Below are 18,390 nucleotides of genomic sequence, written 5' to 3'. Positions count from 1 at the left end.
CGAGACGTCGGATTTGCGCATCCGCTGCGTCTCCTCACGCATGATTACAAAAGACGAGGTCCGTCCTTAACGTCTGTCGTAAATCATCTCACGCGACGAGGCCGAGATAACAGTCCACCTCGTACTCGTTAACGTGCCGAGCATTCGCAGGTCAGGACGTGTTCGGCGAGACGCAAGACGGCGTCTAGGACAGCGTCTACCTTGCCGCGTTAGCCACTCGGAGTCAGGTATTTCGCTACCGCTTACCTGTTCAGCCAGTTTTTATCGGCCAGGTCGATTCATTGTGAGCTCGCGCCATGAGCGAACGAACTCATTGCTAGCGCCGTTTTACCGTCGCTAGTCGAGTCGAATTCATCGCGCCGGCCCTGATCGGGAAACGACGGATGCGCATCGACCAGGGTTGTTCGCATTGACCGACGATACTCGATCAAGCCCGATAACGCTTAATAGTGAGCTAAAGCGAAGCAAGCATCTTACGACTGGATACGATCGGGCTGATTATACCAGGCGGAGGCAGCGGGGTGGGAAACGAGATAATGCGCGCCGCGCACGATTTCCGACTACGTTGCTTCGCGGCGAACTGAACTTTCACTTGTTGCTTTTGAACAGTGTCTCTCTTTCGAGGCTCGCGTGCGTATCATAACACTAACTCCGAATTCGTGTGCGTACGTGCGTGCGTGCGTGCGTGCGTGCGTGCGTGCGTGCGTGCGTGCGTGCGATGTCTCCGATGACCGAGTGTTATTGTACACTATTTCGTCGGCGCTGTTTTAACTCTCAAATGACAAGATAGGGTCAATGATTACCTTATTAGATATATATCTATCGGTATAATCTCTGTTGAAACTTTATGATATATTTATATCGAAGTGAGATATTACATGTGTAATAATAATAGAATATTAGTAATAGAATAGTAGCGTGCGAGCGTAGCACAGTGGAATAGACACTAGTCTAGTGGTAGACATTAATCTATCACGCTTAGGCCCGATCTACAATAGATGGAGTAAGGAGTAAGAGTAGGAGTAAGAAATAAAAAAGCGGTAAGTAAACAGACCAATTACAATCGATTATTTTTGAAACGTGAGAATGGAATTGGTCAATTTGCGCGCCTTGACAAAACCTTCCGAGAGTAAGTTATTAGGATAAGAAATCCAAAGGATATGAAATCCAAAAGGATGGTGTTATAAATTTAAAAAGTTTATAGGTATAGGTTATTTAAGATATACTAAAAGATACACTAAAAAGGAGAAAAGAAGGAAAAAAGAAAAAAAGGCAAAAGGAAGTAGGTTTAAGAAAAATAGGTTAAGATGATAGATTAAAATGGTGAAAAGGAAATGTTATAAATCAGAAAACTTTCCCGGCTGTGTTAAAAGCTGAAGTAGAAATAAAGATACAGATGATAATAATAAGAATAGTAATAGAATATTAATAGAATAGTATAAATATAAGAGGGAATGTTGTTAGCGTAATGAAGCGTAAATATAAGGTAATGTTATAAATCAGAAAACTTTCCCGGCTGTGTTAAAAGCTGAAGAAATAAAGATACAGATAGTAATAAGAATAGTAATGGAATATTAATAGAGTACAGAATAGAATAGAATAATATTTCAGCACTAGTTAGAAACAAAATAAGATTTAAAAAAATTGATATAAAAAAAAAACTATAGTACTCTCTCCATGAATATATCGATTTTTTATATACAATAAAATTTTATTTATGTTAAATTGCTGTTTAATTTATCCTAATAAACTTTTAATATAGGAAGAAAAGAGAATAAGCTCAGAAAAATATTAAAATCATATGCTGCGATTTTGTTGCTTTCTAAATAGATTTTTATCATCATTACGAGATGAGACAATCGGTGTGATGAAAACTTACAATGTTTTTTAATTAAAATTATGAAGCAAATATACTTATTGAATTAATAATTAAAATTGTATCATACAATAATGTAATTTTTTTATTATATATATGTAGTAAAAAATTTAAAAAAAATTACACCTAAATTTTCATATTATGTTTTACATGATACATTGTTTTAAATAAATTTAGATAATTTTTTGTCGTATTTCTTTCGTGTTTTTCTATTGTATGTGAGTAAATATGAGTCATATTCTCTTAGATATGATCCCAATATATCAATGTGATCAATATTATTCATATTCTCTTATGTATAGTCTCACGAGAGAATTCTTCTAAAATCAAGGAAAAAATATTCTAAGCATAGTATTCTTAAAATTAGGAGAATTTTGTTTTTATCTACACTATAAATTTCGTTCTTAATAAAAATGTCTTCCAGTGAGAGGGCATTCAGCTTCAAGTAAGCATACACCTTTTAATTTAAAGGAAAGAAAAAAAATTAGAATTATATCTAAGATCCTCGACTAATAGTCTACTTTATTAGAAAAGGAACACTTTTTCTATTTCTGCTTAGAATATAGGATTGCACGAAATAGCAATTCTCGTAACTAGAATTCTTCTCTTTTTAGATACACTCATAAGAGACGCGACCTTTACAAGTCGAGTAGTAAGATTGCTGCCAAATTTACGTACATCTGTTTATCTGGGTTACGACCCCGTGACATCACCTTGTCTTCTAAAGGTCTAAATTGGCGCGTACAGCATTTTCACTTGACTCACTTGCTCGCTCTGTGGATGTTCCGAGTGCTCAATGAAATTTTTAACGCGATTCGATAATACACCTTTGGCGTACGCGCGCGTGTGCGCTCGTGTGCCGACGTATGCGAACGTGCGAGCGACGGCAACGGGAGCGTTTGCGGTCTAATCAGCAGTGTTGCTTAGAACCGCGAAATTGCGGACGGCAAAGGTGAAATACCGCGGGATGGAGTAGCCGTCTTCGCGCGTGTGTACGCTTGTGTATGTAGCGACTGCGGCTGTATATACACCGACGGCTGGTAGTTAATGGATGCTTAGAGGTTGATAGCCTTGAGTCGAGAGTATGGTCCACGACTGGCTCTGCCACGACCGACTGATTCTTGGCCGGCCTCCCTCCCGACTTCTCTCTTCACCTCTGGAAACTTCGCTTCTCTCCTCTGTTACTCTCGTTCGTTCGGCCGCGTACGTACTTTCTGTCCGTCTGTCCGCTTCATCTCTCCGTTTCATTCGTCTTTGGAGTCTTCCCAAACTGCTCCCTCGCTCCCACGACTCTCGATGGAGAGTCCTCTATCAGAAGTCGAAAACAAGCGAGCAAAACTTGACATTTAACCGTCTTACAGCTAATGAATCGATGCGACGCTACAACGAAATTATCGTTGCGATACGACGATACGATACGATTGGATGAAATCCTCTTGTAAAAGTATGAAAAATGATCATTATTACGTAATAAAATGGTATAACAAGGATCCCTTCATAATTCCACTTTCAACGGAGATCAGAATTTTATCATTTCCCGATGATAAAGACGTTCGTCTTCGCGTGACGAAGTGCAGCATCGTAAATCATCCGTGAGCGAGTCTCTTGAGGCGCAACTATATTAGGAAATTCTTAAACAGTTTTCACGCGCCGCGTCGCGCTTAGAAAAATGGAGTTACGGGGAATTCTCATTAAGGCGACGACAAGTTTGCGACATAATGACGGGGCGTCTTATGCATGTAAAATCATTTAGTCGCCGGTAAAGAACGAAAGATAAAAAAGGGAGCACTGCGGAACTTGAGGATATTAAGATAAAATCAATAGGGAACTTAGTTTAGGAAGTGCTCGCACGGGCAGCTTGAGAAAACTTCGCTCTTAATTAAGGTAATGCCGCCCGGGCGCACAAACGTAACTGATTGCGAGGCCGAGAGGACGCCGAATGGGCTACCGATACGAGGGCGAGAGGAAAGGGGAATAGAAGACTAAGGAACCTTGTCCCTTTCTGTGAATTCCTGCTACATAACCGGCTCCGTTAGCTCAGTCACCGGCAACTACCGGAGCAAACAAGACTGCGGTCGTACGTTTGTCCGGACGTGGATGCAATTTAGCGTTCTCAATGGCACCTGCATCTTTGACACGTACGTGGATATGAACGTTAACTCGACGACAGGTAACCGTCGCGTTACCCTTCGTGAAACTTCTCTTCCGATCCTCGACACCGTTAAGATACGCGACGTTCATATCTCATGCAAAGTACCGTTATTATAACGTAAATGTTCGCAGATGTAAAAGGATACGATAGCGCGCGCGGGTATGTATGTAATTTACTGTATGAGCGAGATATACGAGTCAATTAGCGTGCATCCTGAAAATTTATGCTCTATAAAGGACTCACAAAGCGGCGATATTCGTTTGTTCGTTTCGCCAGCCACCGGATCTCATTTAACGTTATAATTATGATCGTCGATAATCGTATTAACGTATGTTGCTTCGCAACAATATTGCTAGAAAGTTATGTTAATTAATGTTTAATACAACATGAAGAAGTTACAAATCTGCGCTAAATGTTTATAAATATGATTTGTGATACACACACATACACAGCTTTGACACTTCAGCAAAAGATTATCAATCATTCTTACATAATGTTTAAAAATCCATAAAAATAATCGTTTTTCGCGCTTTGACATGTTTATATTTTTAGCTGAGACTGCCTGTGTTAGACATGTGTTTATAAACATATCCTACGCACCAATAGACTCACACTAACACACGGTATTCGAAAAATAATCGTGATGTTGAATCTTTTATATTTTACCGTATTTTTTTGCATATCTACATATTATTAGATTTTTAAGATTATTTAACCATTCTACCTTCAAGAAGATATTTAATCAAAAGGTAGCAAAGAAAATACAGTGCATAAAATATTGCAAAATCACATGAGAAACGCGCAACACACAAACCGTAGTAGAGGGTGTAATGCACACAAACGAGAACCGTGTACATGTGCGCACATCAACTACACGGAAAAAAATAACTTTAGTTGGATTAACATGACATGTTTGGTTAATCAAGATTTGAACAGAATTTCTGGTTACTACACTGTACAAAATCTTGCGTACATAGTACGTAAACAAATGTTGCAAAAAGTCGACTCTAAATTTTATGTCGAAAATAACTCATTCATATGTTCATTTATGTATTATTTATATTATGTACTAGTCTACTATATAATATAAATAACACAAATTAACGTATAAATGAGTTATTTTCGACACAAAATTTAGAGTGGACTTTTTGGAACTTACTCTGTATAGTTAGACTTACTATACAGAGAGAACGATTCAAATCATGGTTGAATCAAATAAACACTTCTTTGGAATAGTCCAAACGAATTTTTTGATTGATTGAACAAAATTTTGTTTGACGCAACAAAAATATTTATTTGCGGTTTAATTCCAAAGAAATATTTTTATCGTGTCAATCAAATAATTGTTTGGACTATTTCAAAGAAACATTTATTTGATTCAATAAATCGTTCTCTCTGTGTAGAATTCAGAATATATTTTAAATAAGTGTAATGCTTATTATGAATTTGCGTAAAATACGTAAAAATATAAAATTGTAAGTTATTAATTAGAGAAAATTGGAAAATAATTTGTTTACGTATTGTGTATGCGAGATTTTTTACAATGTATAATCATATACTCTGATATTCCACGTTGATTACAATATAGACAGACAATATATAACGAATTCATCAACTAAATAAAATAGCGTAGAGTGCAGACAGATGACTCCAGAGGATGCTAGGTTCAAGTTCCATCAGGATACAAGTTCTCCAAATGCACAATATAATATCTCAAATAAATTAAATTTCAAATAAAATAATCATACACTAACATTTTACGAAACAATCTAGTTGATATATTCTGAATTCTGATTAATTCAATCAAGTTTTTTTCGTATATGATTTGCATGCTCCGCGTTTTAAAGATAATTTATTTTTAATCGGAAACTGCTTATACTTGATGTAGTTTTAAGGACAAAATATTCTTGGATCAACGCATATTTGCATTTCTTTAAGGATTCATTTTTTGTGTGTACGAAACAAAAATACTATTTGCCTTTCTGCAGGTACTCTAAAAACTTGTTCGATATGACCGCATAATTCACATCCAGAGACTTAGTTGGGTCAATAAGAGCATAATAGTAGAAGAGCACTTTGAGTTAGTATTTCAAAATAGTTATTTATGTTAGTTATTAACACCGTTATACACCATGGGTAGTTGCCGTGACCGCAGAGAGACTAAATAACAAATAACATTTAGTATATTTTTCCAATGTTTCAAGTAGTGTATATCTGAACAGCGTCGACTTAGACAGCTACGTTTATGGAATATTTTGATCCTTTAATCTTTCATTTTAGCTAAGTCTCGTTAATAACCGCGAAGCATTTAAAATCCATATAAAAATATGCAAAGTTCTTTTAATTCTTTAGTAGGTTAGTGCATGTTTTATATTACTTGGTTTACAACTGTACACACAAAAAAAATATTTAAAATATATTAATAACTATTAAGAAAAGCGATTACTCAATTTTCTTTCTTTCTTTTAGTAATAATTACCTATAAAAAAATATATTCTTGATAATAGTTTTAAAATATAGTCTTAAAATATACTCAATATAAATTGTAAAAAAAACTCAATATCATGTAGTGTCAAAAGGAAAATTCTCTTTCCAAAAATATTATAAAACTTTATAGTAAGTAAACCGAATTTTTAACGAATATTCTTGATTGAACTGTTAGACTTATTATACAAAGAGAACGATTTAGTTGAATCAAATAAACACTTCTTTGGAATAGTCCAAACGAATTTTTTGATTGATTGAACAAAATTTTGTTTGACGCAATAAAAATATTTATTTGCGGTTTAATTCCAAAAAAATATTTTTGTCGTGTCAATCAAATAATTGTTTGGACTATTTCAAAGAAACATTTATTTGATTCAATAAATCGTTCTCTCTGTGTAGAATTCAGAATATATTTTAAATAAGTGTAATGCTTATTATGAATTTGCGTAAAATATGTAAAAATATAAAATTGTAAGTTATTAATTAGAGAAGATTGGAGAATTATTACGCGATGTATGGTGTGATAATAAGTACGATTTTTGCTGCGTACTTGTACATTAGAAAACTAAAAAAAAGAAGCATCTACCATTTAGATTATAACATAGATCTTTACATTATTAATTAAATTCGCCAATCTTCTTTAATCAGTAATTCAAAATTTTACGTAGCTTGCAAAATGATGGAGAAATTTTAGGTTTAGTTTGATCTAATCTACCTAATCTATCTGTCTATCCTAATCCTGTGTCACGTGTATTGTCGTGTCTTGCGTCAGATACCTCATACACATATGTGTTACACATGTCATATAGATACTACAGATATGGCTATCTACATATTAGATATGTACTAGATACAGCCTTCGAATTACGCCTGTAGTCCGCGCGGCTAACGAAGGACTAACGAGCGCATCGCGGAGGCGGCTCGCACCGTTTCGAGAAACGCTCCGTCGGGACTTTCCGTGATACGTTCTACCTGCACTTTGATCGATACAGACGCATTGAAAGCAGAACAAAGCGTAAACTTTCGTACGCGCTGCACGCACGATTACCCGTTGTTTTTCACGCTTGATTACCGAAAAACAGTGCACGACGCTCTACTCACCGCGCAATTATTAATCGCTTTATGAAGCATCGTTGTTCAACGGTTATCGCGATGATTTTAGTCCTCTGGTATAATCCACAAACATAATAAGCCGCTCAAAGGCAGCCGTATATCCTCGCGTTGTCGGAAAAATACACACATCCTGCCGTACCGTTATACACTGCGTTATTACGAGTCGTGTACGTTACGAGGTATCTTGATGAATATAATGAGTGTAAATGTAAGAAGCTTACGTGCGGGATCTGCACAGAAACTTTTCACCCACCGAACAGAATCCCCGTGTATTTACCCCTTTGGATACGGACATCAATTTTTCCAGCATCTAGTGTGCAAAACTTACCGTGTGTGTGTGACCGCCGCGGAGTCTTCATATATTTATGAAGCGAGCAGCGCGCGGGAGCTCCATTAAAACCGTTTCTATCTACGTCGCGCTAAATATCGGCTGACAAAAACTCATCGCCGCTTCGACACGGATTAACGGCCGAGTATCCACTCGGCGAGTTTATCGGCGCTCCCCTATTATCGCTCGGCTCTCTTTCGGCGCCGCGCTTCCGTGTGCTCCGACAAAACAGGAACGCGCTGGATTTAAATCCCACCTCGCGGTCTTTTTTTGCGGCTGCTCGCGAGCGTGGGGCGTTGATTGCGGACTGGCGAAACGCATCGTAACGCGGTGCCGCCGCCGCCGCCGTCGGGAGAAAGGGAAGAACGGGAGAAGAAGCGGCCGAACTTGCGTGCATCGAGTGCAACGGTGCACAACGCCAAGGGGGCTACGTGGGCCGAATGCGGAGAAACCACGGGGGCACGGTGCACGTGGTAAACGTTCACACCGGATTACGAGCGCCGCGCTTGGAAAAAGGGAAAAGGGATCGGTCGTACCGGCATAAGAGGTCGGTCGCGGGGAAGGGATCGTCGTCGGCCGTGGAACAGAGAGTCAGACGGTCGGCACAGGTAGGGAACGGGGCAGAAGGGTAACGGACTACAGGCAGAGGGGCACGGACGAGAGAGAGAGAGAGAGAGAAAGAGAGAAAAACGAGAGAACGACCGGTGACCGGGAGGAGAAAGAGGCTCAAGAGCGAGCGAGACGAAAATGAGGGACCGTGCAAGTCCGTGCGAGTCCGTGCGGCGCGCGCGGTGAACCCGTAGGAGCGAGGGAGAGAGATAGAGGGGGGAGCGAACGTCGGAGAAGGGATAGCAACGGCCTGCTAGGCTCGCCTTTCTCGGCGTCCGCGCGCCGCGCTAGTTTCGGCTTGCCGTTCCGACGTGACGGACGTTCGTTTCCCAGCGGTAGCTCGCTTCCACGTGGAGGCAGAGCTCCGGACTGCTGTCGGTGTTGTCATAGCACGCGCGTTGTCGCGGAGTCGCCGCGCGTTGTGCCGCGCCATACTGAAAACCGTCGAGTACGAGTGCCGTTCGCGACAGTGAATCCATCAATGGTGAAGCCGGTTTCGTTTCCGGGAGATTGTTTCGCGTTTGCAGTTGTAACTTTGGAGAGTGCAGTGACACGGTTCCTCGGTAACGTGTTTCCGCGCGCGTCAGTGAGACTCGGACGAGACAGTGGGATATACCCGGCGCATTTGGATTACCTGAAGCAGGGTGCCCGAGGTGGTGTGGAGTGACGCCGCCGTGAGAAAGGAGTAGCACCGGCCACGCCGTTGCGGGAATTGCAGTTAAACAAGGTTGGTTTTGTCACTTCTTTCCCGTGGAACGAGACTCTGGGGAGGGGGGAGGGGGGGGGCTGCGTTGAGCCCACGACAGTGTCAAGTTTAAAGCGCGAGTGTCACAGCAGCGTCGCGATTCGTGCGACGGAATACTCGCACTTCATTTTTCTTTCTCGTTACACTTCATTTAATATCTCAACAAAATGGCCGCCTGGAATAACGACCGAATCTCGTCGATCTTCGCGCGATCTGTTGCGCGCGCGGGTAAGGGAGAAAGAGGAAGAGAGGGTGTCGCGGTGACGAGAAACGATGGACGAGTGATGGATGAAATCTCGATAATCTGGAAACGCAAAATTGCTGCCAGTGATCGAAAGCGACGATCGTCGCACGTGGCGCGGTATTTAAACTACGCGCACTACGCGCGGTCCGGTGCACAAAGTTTCGTAGTAAAACTCCGCCACCGGCAGTGGGAATTTTTTCGTTGCGCTTCTCCTTTTTCCCTTTTTTTGCAGCTTAGCTTTTCGTGCGGTAGAGGCAGCACAAACTACGTTGCACTTTTTCGTCGAAACATTTAATTTGAAGTTCAATTTACGTAACGGAACTTCGCGAATTAAGTTACAATGTCGACTTTAGACATTTACCGCGGCGAGTCGCAGAAAGTTACAAAACAGAGAGAGATAGAGATAGGAAGAGAGACATTGTCGCGATGCGATGTCCTTTTATTAGTCGTTGCAATCGCTCCGCATGAAGGAGCACGATTCCGAGTCCGAGTGGCCAGCGATTTGCTCGACTTCGCTCGCCGTTTCATTTCCGTCGCTTTTTCACGCGAAGGCGTGAGAAACTGAAATGCGCCGTTCGTTCCGATCTAAATTTGGTTTGCACGCGCGCGTTGCGATAAAAATCCGCGCGCATATTTTCCACGCGGTCCATTTCAGTACGCCGCGCTGCACGCAAACTCGTTTACATCGTTCGGCGCGATTTTTTTATTTGACTCTACGCTTTCTGCGCCAGGTCGGACGTGCGCGCGCAACTCCCATGTCGAATCTCGTTTAAATTGTCTCTTTATGCGCCGTAATAAAGAAGGAGCGGTGTGTTGGAGCTATTATTCGCGATGGAGTCGCGCGCCGCAGAGGCAGTTCACTTTATACCGACAAATTTCTTGATCGATGTGATCCTCGCGCAAAGAGGAAGGAAACGCGAGCCACCCGACAGTTTCACCCGCCTCGAGAAAGTCGACAGAATTTTCGTACGTCGCGCGTGATGATGTGACATATCGCGTCGAGAAATGTCCGACCGACTCCGCTTCGACACGCGAGGAAACAATCTCAATGTGCGAGGAGGGAAATAATCGTAGATTAAATTCAACCTCTTTAGATGCAATAACGAGACTTTGTGCTGCAAAAACGACAAAAGTGACAATGAATCGAGCGGGCGTTATAAATCGCTTTTCACGTAGATTATGCGGCATTTGCATGCAAGAGGATATAATTCGTATAATCCACTCGTAGACATGTGCTATTGTGGCTTGCGCGTAGAGAGACACCGCGGCAGATAATTCAAGTAGCCGCCTGCCACACAATACAATACTATCCGGCTTTAATTTAGCTTTAATGCCACACGTCGGTGCGGCTATTGTTCGACTTCGAGCGAAGGTGTTTTGACTTTTTCGCGGATACGGGCGCGTAACGGCGCTACAATATTTCGATATTGCCGTCTCGGTGTGGTGTAACCCTCGGACGTTTGCGTGTTGGCGTCGATGTTGGATGTGTGTATGTGCACGGGGTATCCGGCAACACGCGCAGTGTCAACAAACCGACGACGACGACGCCCAGCCTCTCGTTGCGTCGTGTATATCGAGCCTCGGTGATTCGTGGAAGGAAGGGGGCTCAAAGGAATTCCTCAATTGTGCAGCGAGGCGAGAATAAAGACGCGGGAAATCGTCACTCCCCTCGCCTCCCCCCCCCTCCCTTCGACAACGGTCGCGCACCGTTTTCTTACGGGCGCATAATGAGTGTTTTTCCGCTGCGGCTGTGTCAGCGAGACCTCTTTAACGTGCTTGGAAAAGCCAGCGGGACTAATTGGGGACTTTGGTATTTTTAATTGGTGGCCGTCATCCCTTCGCGCGCGATAGCAATTGCGTGACGGCGTAACACGCCGAGGGAAGAGCAAATTTCGCGAAATAATTAATTTAAATGCAGTCCGAGAGGGTGTGCGTCTCGCGCTCGAATTTTCATTCACCTTAATTACGTGGATTCGACGGTGGCGTTGTAAAATTGCTTTATCGTCGCGTTTTCCGTCGAAAATGCTGAAATTCCGCGGGCGCGCGGTGCGTCGCTGGGAAACGAGTTTGATGCGCACTGAGAAACCAGTTCTTTCCTCGTTTCGTCCTTGGGTGGCAAAATCGTTGGGCGGAACTTATCGGGAAGCCTAGAGATTTTGCCTCGAAAATAAGTATATGCAAGACTTTATTATACCCATATTTATCTCCAGCCAGATCTCCGTGTATCCGCCATGTGCTTTAGTACACATATACACGTATACGAGTCGTGACGAGCGATATTAAGTGCGGGAACGATATTCGGCTCTGTTCTTCCCTTTAATGTCGACACGTGTATTTGAAGAATCGAGATACCCTTATTGCAATTTGTACGTCAAACCGTAATTCGATACAGTTAAGTGGTATCGTTATTCAGCGTGGCAAACTGTAGCAGGTGCACGGTCATTGTAACGGCAACGAAGTAAGCAGTTCCAAGTAAAAGTTTGCGCGACGCTTTGCTAACGCTTTTGTGAGCGCCGGGCATCGGCCGCCGCCGTCGCCGAGTTTCGTGGTCTTTTTGTAGAACTGCGAAGACTAAGAATGCGGTGCTCGTGCCGGCGAGAAAGAGAGAGAAACGGGTGCACGTTGTCGGACCATGCGGAGATCGCACTAAACTCCCGCCTTAAAAATTCCGCTCGACATCTCTAGTTGCATAAAAATGATAATGAAATGTGACAAAAATGACAAAACCGGGAAATATACGCGAGACATACAAAACCACGTGTGAAAGAGAGCACGTTAATCTGAGCACGTGGAGCTCTGGCATTCTGTAAACTGTCATATTTTGAGATGTTAATGAAAAAAGATTAACAAATCGCACGATGTTGTGGGACGGACTCTATAAGTACAAGATTTCATAAAAATGGCTGAAACGCGACTGCCTCTTAACATAGATGGATATCGGTTGACAGTTAAATCTAATCTACACTGAGAGAAAAGACTAGTAACTATAACAAACTGCATTTAGTTACAGAAATTCGTTGAATCCTTAGTAACTAATACTAAATATGATAATAATTACCAAATATTTAATAAATCGGGAGTATGATGTAATTGCATTCACAGTAACATCAATTAAATAATTTAGTAATAGTTACTTAATATTAAATATTTAATATGAAATATATTACAGTTATGAACAGTTATTTGATAATTGTTATGAAATTGTTATATCCCATGTAATAAAAGATTCAGTAAGTACGAATTCTATTTTGTTACCAATATAAGTATGTTTTGTTGCAGCATAACGAAAAATTCATTCATTTGCAGCTATTACATCGTTTCAATATCTATTATTACAGATGGTTGGTTGAACCTACCAAAAATTTTGTAACTACTACAAAATCGCTTATTTTGCTCAACTATTCAATAAGTTTTATTTACCAAATATATTCTGGAAGCAAATAAATTTTACTTTTGTCAAATAAATAATTTATTTTACAGAACTAAATTAATTAATAAGTATTGCCATAGCTTTGGCCCGCTATATTTACTTCTACCATTTAGTAATAGTAACCAAATTTTGATAATATTTATTAAATTCTTCTCTCAGTGTACAATGTGCTCTTTGCGTCTGGTTTCATTGTTTATGCTTTTCTTGTCGCCTAAAACCAAGGAATCGTCGTGTGCGATTTGTTTGCTCTGAGGAAAAGTGTCATTTCGCGTGAACCAATCAGAATAAATCGTTTTGGTTAGATAACAGGCTGATCATTTAACTTTACTGGCCTTTTGTATTTCTTGTTATTGTCGTTTTTAATAAAGTTGATGAACTCCAGAAAAGACACGTGACAAAAAGCACAATTGTCGGTAGAACAGTATATCAAGAAGCAAAAACGCAAGAGATGAAAAGCTGAAAACAGGAAACAAAGAGCACATTGTAGATTAGATTTTTAAGGCGGAATAAGGATACGAATGGTGCGATAATATTTGCTTTTTGACATATCGCAAACCTCCCAAGTTGAACAGTTTGCCTATTGGTTAACGTTCTTGAAGTTAACTTTTGGAACATATCTATAAGATAACAAGTCAATATCAATAATTCGTCTCCATTAATATAGCATCGATTAAATAAGTTTATAGTTTAATTGGTTAATAGCTAGTTCATTTACAGTTATCATTTGGTATATATTTAATTTGTATCCATGTACCAACTTGATACTTTTATATCTAAATGATATCTTTTTGGATATTAAAAATTATCTTTCGGGCGGCTTAGATAACCTTTTTAGTAAACAGAAACTTAATTTTTTTACCGAAAATAAAGTTATCCTGACCTAATTTTATATAGTAAAATGGAATACTTTAAGATAACGTTGTTCTACTTGGGCTGTTGCTAAGAAACAATCGCGTTTCGGCTATTTTCGATAAGATCTCGCGCTAACAGAGGTCGTCTAAAAATGTTGCGCTCCTGATTCGTCAATTTTCTTTTATTAATATCTTAAATTTTAAGTAGTTATTTATGAAATGCCAGGGATCCTCGTGCTTAGGTTCACGTTTACACTTTGTATGTCTTACATCAAACACTTTATAAAAAAAGAGTATAGATGTGACCATTTTACTTATTACGTTCATCTGTTCTCATGTTCTTGTATTAGTAGTCACTGAAACTAGTCTCACGTGAGATACACAGATTTGCAGAGTCAGACCCAAGTTTTTCAGTTGAATTATAATGTATGACATTTATAACTGTAATTATGATTCGATTAAAAAACTCGCATCTAACTCTGAATTCAAATATGAGTATCTCACACTTGAAAAGAGTTTCAAGTAATAATTATTAATACGGGTCCTATTTTAATTAATATTACTTGAAATTTGCCTCATGTTAGATACTCAGATTTGAGTTTGGAGTTAGATATGTCTTTCAGTTAAATTGTTATAGACATAATGTCACGTGTGTCGTATGATTAAACTGAAAAGCTCTGATCCAATTTTAAATTCAGGTCTGAGTATATCGCGTGATACAAATTTCAAGTAATAACTGTTAATACTTTAGACCTGTATTAATAGTCGTCACTTGAAACTTGCCGTAGATTAGACACTCAGATTTTAATTTAGAGATTACAGGATTCAAATTTTAGTTTTTCAGTTCACATTCAAATAAAAGATTCAAATCTAATTCTATATTCGGAACTGAGTATCTCACGTAGGACAAGTTTCAATTAACAACTATTTGTAGTTGCGATTCAATTGAAAATCATCTAATTCAATATCTTTCTTTGAGAACAGAGAGAGTTTTAAGAAACAGTTATTATATATACAGGGTGTTCCACATTCTCCTCCGTAATTTTTGTGGGAACGTAGAACGGATTGAGGTGAACATAAAAGTCCCATACCGTTTTGCGATATTCGCAATAATAGTCGACATATTAATTAAAGAAAATTAATGAATCGTATATCACGCGTGAATATTGTAGTGACGTTGTGTGTTGTTATGTGCTTATACATTACGTCAAATTGAACAAAAAGCCCTTTATCATTTTGCAAATTACGTAGACTTTTAGTTATTAATGAAAGATACTTGTTATATAATTGTGCGCGATAATGCACAAATCTTCTTTAATTAATATCTTGGGATTTATTACGAGATTTATTCTCACGAAAATTGCGAAGGAGAGTTTGGGATACTCTGTATATAATGCAAACTTAAATTCAGATCTGAATAACCTATGTGAGGTAAACTTCAAATAATGATAGTACAAATAATAGATACTTCAGATCTTTATATACTAGACTTTATTTGAAACTTATCTCAGTTGAAGTACCCAGATTTAAGTTTAAGTCTCTATTAATAATCGTTGAAACTTGTCTCAAATGAGATAATCATATTTGAGTTTAAAACTAGACTGTGTAAATCGTTGGTGCTTCACTGTGTTAGTATACTAATGAATGAACGTTTTTTTGTTTGAGTCTTTTTTTCATTTTTTTTAAATCGGTAACAGTCAGTTTCTCGTACATTCATGATCGTGTGCATATAGTTCAGTAACTAGACAACATCTGGCGTCTCGTTAAAAGTTAGAAAAGCTGCGTTCGATAAAGCAAAAAACATTTCTACAGATTTTAGACCACGATGGATTATGATTTTTCCACTGTCGAAAGTGGAAGTGGTACGTCGAGATACCGACGTAAATGTATAGCTAATGTTAATGGAGTTCGATTCTCCTTGGGTACATTTCAGTATTTAAGTCCTCATTGACACGTGGAATTTAAGGACCAGGCTGCGAATCGTGAGATAAAAGATTCAGACATCCGCTCCAACCTAAGTGTAGTAACGCCGGATAGACTCCAAACTCGCGAAGAACAGTGTTAAATCTCATGCGTGGTCTTTCTCATGGATCACTCGTCCGTAAAATGCGCCCCGCGTAGCGTGTTATTGCCCGAAGCCCTTCAATTATAACGACATTCAAGCATGAGACGTAGCTGGATATCTTTGTTGCACCATCGTCAACGCACGACACTCCATTAAGCCGCGCACAGACGTAGTTTCCGTGAGTGCTCTGACCCGCTATTCGAGTCCACGTGTTAACGCCGGTTCGTTAATTACACCTCGTGAGATTACGACGGGGACAGGTGGTCCCCTACGATTAGCCATTGTCCGTCCTGGAAATGCCGGTCGAGCGGATACACCTAAGCATCGTCGATAAGTACTGATTAATGTACTTTGAGTCGATGCCGAATCCGAGGCGTTTTAGTCGAGTGAAAAATTAGCCTATCAGACCGAAGAAAACTTCCGAGCGTAATCGAAATCGGAGAACCTATCTATTCGAAAAGGGGATTCCCGATTGTGTGGAACATTCCCGAATACATTAGGCATCTAAGATATATTCACGTTATTTAAAGACCATTTTTTTGAAATCACGGAATATTACTTTTAAGTATGCTAAAGTAGAACTCTGTAAAAAAATTGTGTGCCAAATTTTACATGTTTTGCATTTTATCCATTCTGTGTTGATTTAAAAATCAAACAATGTAGATATATGACTGAATACTTTATTATACTGTAAGATATGTTACCAAGAATTCGTACATTTACATATAAATTGTTATTTTGACACTTAGAGATATGGTGAATATAAATTCAACGCAGAGAAAAACAGTCAAAACAACACGACACGCAAAATAGTTAAAATAATATGACGAATTAATATATGGGTGTGTTAAAAATTTAACACAAAAACTTCTACACGGATCAATTCAAACATAAATACAAAATATTTTTACCGTATATTAAAAATATAGTTATATCGTAGTTATATATAGGGTGTCCCAGACTGTCTTCCGCAATTTTTGTGGAAACAGTGAATTGAGATGAACATAAAGGTCGTTTTGCGATATTTGCAATAAATCTCGAGATTTTAATTAAAGAAAATTAGTGAATGATTACGCGCGATATAGTAGATATAGTAGAATCGCAAGATCGTAAGAAAATTTACCAATCACAGTCGATCGTTCTTCTTAGGACCAAAGAAGAATTGACTGTGATTAGTCAATTTTCTTGCGACCTTGAGACTTGCAACTAATGTAGAACGACTCTTAAGTGAAATTGAACAAAAAAATCCTTGTGTGTCATTTTGCAAATAACCATGCAGATATTTAGTTATTAATGAAAGAAAATTGTTTCATGATTGTTTCATGCGTGATAATGCCAAACTTTCTTTAATTAATATCCAAAAATCTATGTGGTCATTTGGTAGAGGACTTTTTTGTTCAGTTCGACCGTTCCGTTTCAACAAAAATTGCGAAAAAAGTCTGGGACACTCTGTATATATATTAATTCGGGAAAGCATGCTCTCTAAAAATTTTTTAGAGTGGAATCTCACTCAGAACAAATGAAAAGTGATGGAATTTTCACTTAAAGCAATAATGAACCATCGTTCGAAATCGCAAGAGTGAATCTTTCACTCGAGCTTAGTGTCACTCCATATGAGCGGATATTTCAATCGATTAGAGTGAATATGCTCCTGTGACAATGGAGTATATCAGATTTACTCTTTAATTGTGAGTGAAAATATTTATTCAGCGATTCAGAATGGAGAGAATTCACTTTGTATAAGTGAAACATCACTCGAATCTTCGCGCGACTAGGTAGCCACTCTATTTCCCGAGTGAAATTTCACTTGAAGAAATGTAAAGAGTGCGATGTCATTATCGGAAAATGGCGTTTCTCGATCGAATGCAAAACACACGTTGATCGTGGGCGGTGGATTTAAATTTCAAAAGAAAGGAAAAGAAGCGGGAGTATTAGAGCCTCGCAGCAGCGTCTGTAACGGATCGTAAAGTTGAGTACGACGATAAATATGTCTGTAAAGGGTCGCCCGAAGTATAAAGGCAGCAACGACGCCTCTCGCACGATGCGCAGGAGCAGCTGCTGCTGCTGCTGCATCCTCGCCTCTCTATCCTGCGGCCGGAGAGCAGCCGCTGATCCTCGAGAGCGAGGCTAATTTTACGAAGGTGAGCCAACCGAGGCGAGCGCGATTCACTCGTTCGTTATGCGTGGCTAACGCGCAACTTCATTCTTACACTCGGATGCGAACAACTTTTTACATTCGGACACGAGGAACACCGGCTTCTTCGACGGGCGATGATTTGGGCGCGTATTTACGAGACCGGTCGTATCTCAATCTCGACGTGTTGTGAGTCGCGCGCGCGAGCAGCTCGTAAAACGACACGATGTATGCGCAAAACATTCCATCGCGTGCGCACACATTAGCGCATAGAAGCGCGTCGTCTACGAGCGGCCGGTAAATTTATGATAATCGACTGGAACTTTGCTCATCACGAAATTGACGAGCCAGAAAGT

At 39.7% G+C, this 18,390-nt stretch overlaps 1 protein-coding gene across 4 annotated transcripts in view; it reads left to right on the top strand.

Moving 5' to 3' along the window:
• Window positions 1-8,844: 8,844 nt before the first annotated feature.
• Window positions 8,845-18,390, top strand: part of LOC116841716 (fat-like cadherin-related tumor suppressor homolog) — a 483,336-nt gene continuing 473,790 nt past the window's right edge. For all 4 annotated transcript variants that reach the window (XM_032810015.1, XM_032810024.1, XM_032810041.1 and 1 more), the window contains exon 1: window positions 8,845-9,292. The gene's annotated coding sequence lies outside the window, so the exon portion shown is untranslated. The remainder of the gene's footprint in view (window positions 9,293-18,390) is intronic.

The sequence above is a fragment of the Odontomachus brunneus genome, unplaced genomic scaffold (genome assembly GCF_010583005.1).
Source record: "Odontomachus brunneus isolate Ranch 3 - 2012 unplaced genomic scaffold, Obru_v1 Obru_scaffold_002, whole genome shotgun sequence".
NCBI lineage: Eukaryota > Metazoa > Arthropoda > Insecta > Hymenoptera > Formicidae > Odontomachus > Odontomachus brunneus.
The sequence above is the reverse complement of the archived record's forward strand: the minus strand, read 5'-3'. Positions and strand labels throughout refer to the sequence as shown.